This window comes from Octodon degus, unplaced genomic scaffold (genome assembly GCF_000260255.1).
Source record: "Octodon degus isolate 3935 unplaced genomic scaffold, OctDeg1.0 scaffold00155, whole genome shotgun sequence".
Lineage (NCBI taxonomy): Eukaryota > Metazoa > Chordata > Mammalia > Rodentia > Octodontidae > Octodon > Octodon degus.
In genome coordinates, this window is record NW_004524731.1 from 1,422,106 (window position 1) to 1,425,502 (window position 3,397).

At 38.7% G+C, this 3,397-nt stretch overlaps 1 pseudogene; it reads right to left on the reverse strand.

The window, feature by feature from the left end:
* Positions 1-346: 346 nt before the first annotated feature.
* On the reverse strand, positions 347-658 carry LOC101590407 (annotated as a pseudogene).
* Between the last annotated feature and the right edge of the window lie 2,739 nt (positions 659-3,397).

Below are 3,397 nucleotides of genomic sequence, written 5' to 3' on the forward strand. Positions count from 1 at the left end.
AAAGTGAATCAGAAAGAAAAGTGAGACCATAGGAAATCTATAGTTTACTGGGCATTGTGTGCTTGTCTAGTTTGTCACTGGTATTACTTTAAAATCAAGAGTAGATAGACAAACACTTCCAAATGCATACTTTTATAAGCGTAAGGTACATAAACAGGTAAGGCCGTGCAGAAGCTGACCAAGATATATAAGTTAGAATATCCATGTATCCATCTAAATTTTCTGTATTTCTTTTTGCAGAATATTTATTAAGGTTATTTAATGTACAACTTTTCTTACGTCATTTTGGAAGTCCTTCACTATAAAGATAATTCTTTTGTCTGATGACAGACAGCAGCCACAGTCATTATTCTGGGCCTCCATGCTGGACCAACTCCATTCCCTCTTGAGATATCAGTTTCCTTCTATACCTCTGAGGTAGGATTGTATTGTTTCTGTAGTGTCTGGTGGACCTGGGTACATCAGCCAACTCCGGTGATTTACTCCCCTCAGAATGCTGCTGTGAAATTATGGAAGAGTGAGGTGGGATCCCTGTGGGTCCCAGAGCTTCTGGTACCCTGGGTTTAGTGTTGTCTTTTCTGTCAGGGAAACTTACTAATGGTGTGTGTGGCTTGGCTGCCTGGACAGCCTGGCTGGCAGACACCACCTTGCTGTCCATCGTGGCCCCAGGGTGCAGGCAAGCTGCACATTTGTTTTGGGGTAGCTTATTTTTTTATGGCTATCAGAGTGGGTGTGAAATTGTTCATCTGTGTTTCTTCCACTTGTGTGAATATGTAACAGTGTTCTCAGGGAAACAAAAGTTAATTAAACCACCTATGTTTTGCAGCACCACAATGTTCACAAAGCATCTTCCCATGACCTTGGATTGTGGCAGCTCTGGAGACAGTCAGGTAAAGACATTGCTTCTGCCTTAGGGACTGGAGAGTGAAGACTCAGTGAAGTCAAGTGACCACTGCACCCTAACGGATGGAGCTCAGCATACTGATAACCAAGCCTAAGCTCTCTTTCTGGTCCCCCACATGGAAGGATCCTTACATTTTTCACAGAAGGAGACATTTGCTACATTGTCCAGATTCCTTGCGTTCCCTCAGTGAAAGGCCAGGATGGCGCTGAATGGATCACATGCCTTCCTGTGTCTGTTTGTCTGTTCAGCTGTGGTGTGTGTCACAGAGTGCGTGCTTGGGGCTGAAGGCAAATAGTGCTTATATGTCATTTGTGTTGATCCCTGATTTTTGTTGGCTCCTGTCAGTCTTATATTGTTTTTCTTTGCATCATCTCGAAGCTGTTAAATTGTCATTTCCTGGTTCCTTGTTATTTTTAAGAGAACTTTTCTTTCGTTATCACTAGCTGAAATGCTCTCTTCAAGCTCTAGAAGTCTATCTTTAGTTTCATTCAAAGTTTTTCCAGCTTTGAGTGGAATTTTTAATTCCCTGGATATCTCTTTGAATCTGTGCATGCATTCTAATCCTTTACTATACTGTCTATACAAGATTTCTATCATTTTCCTATGATCCTTTATTTTTTTAATCTATGTCTTCTTTAGATATGCTGAGCAATTATTTCATTATAGTTGTCATTTCTTTTTTTTTACTTGAGAGATTATTTGTGATCTGATTTCTTCTATTGCCTGATGGAGTTGTTTCTTTACTTGTTATTATTTCTGAAATTTCAAGTGTGTGAATTCTAAGTTCTTCTATGTCAATGTTTAAGCAGTCACTAAACAACTGAGCTAATGGGCAGGACCCCTTCTATGTCAATGTTTCCTGAACAAATAGTAAAATGCGTTCACTATGGTCAGAAAGAGAAATGCATTAATTAAGGGAGAGAAGCAGGCTCACTAGGTAGTTTGTTTGTTTTTGGTTGTACTGGGGATTGAACTCAGGACCTTTCACTTTCCAGGCAGGTGCTTATGCTGTTAAGCTAGATCCCTAGTCCCAACAGGCTCACTAGGGCCATAGAAATAAAGAAACTCATGAGAAACAAAAGGAAAGAGATAAACAAGCTTAGGAGAATCAAAAAGCAAATATGCGTATTGATGTTACCACTTGTTAAACATGGGGTAAACAAATTCTCCAAAAACATGTGTATAGTTGTATATAGAAATGTTTGTTGTTATAGAAATGTTCTTGATTCCTGTATTTACTTTTCTTTTTAAAGAAACTACTTTTTTCTTTAAAAAAGTAGTAAAAAAGAAAAACAATTAGAAATTATACAGAATTTCACCAAACAAAATAATAGGAATTCAACAATGGTTGCCATATTGAACACGTCATCCTCAAACTAGCTGTCCACACTACCAGTTGCATGCATGCAAAATTGGTGAAAAAAGAAGTTATAAGAAACTGAAAAGGAGAAGAAAAATTACTTTTTTAATTTTTAAAATAATTCTATTGAGAAACAAATAGCAATGGGACAGTTTCAAAACCAATCAGTAGGACAGTTTCAATAATAAATACATGGCACAGGAGCCTGGGAGATGGCTCAGTGGGATAAGCGCTTCCCTGGCAAGCACAAGGGCCTGAGTTCAATCCCCGGTTCTGAAAAAAAAAAAAAAAAATGGCATATTGTTGTCTCAGCGGTTATTCATTATACAAGATGCAGACATGATGTCCCATCCACAAATGCTATTAAAACAAATTTTCTTATTCATTGAGTTAAGAGAAGGTAGTTGTATATCTATCCTAACTATTTTGAATATACAGATACAAAATGGTCATTCATTTGTATGCCCCCTTTTTTTAGTTTTGCCAGAGAAGGGTATTCCATTGACATTTAAATATTATAGGTGCGTGAATTTAGCAAAATATTCCCATATAGTCCAGTAGTCCATAATAGTAGTGGGTCATCCGCAGGACTGGCAATGTCAGAAGTTGTTGACTTGATCCCTTTACAGCGCAGCATACCAACATGGCTTCATCCTTTATACCTTGTTTTTATACCTTTGTGCTGGATTGGTAACACCAAGACAAAGCAAGATCTGTATAACAAAAAATGTAACTTTTGTATATGATAAGATCAGTCAGGTCCCCCAGGATTTATCCTGAAACCTTGTACTGCACTTTGTAGATCCTTTGTCAGTGTCAGCCATGTGGATGAGTCACGGCCATTGCTTGACCAATTTGCTCTCTGTGAAAGCCTGAGAGAGTGGCTTCTCTCCATGTGACTCTCCTCAGGCACACTCTACATCATCGATCATTTTCCTCTGTGGCCCCATAATCTTCTTGATCAGAAAACTTGGGACACAACTGAGTTGCATGATGTTACAGTACAGGTTCTTCTATGTCCCGAGTCTTCACTGACATTGAAAGGCTAGGACAAAATGTTGGCTGACCTTGCAGCACTTCTTTTTCTCTGATTTTTGGTCTGAAAACTTAGGTTGTTAACACTCTAGAAGAGA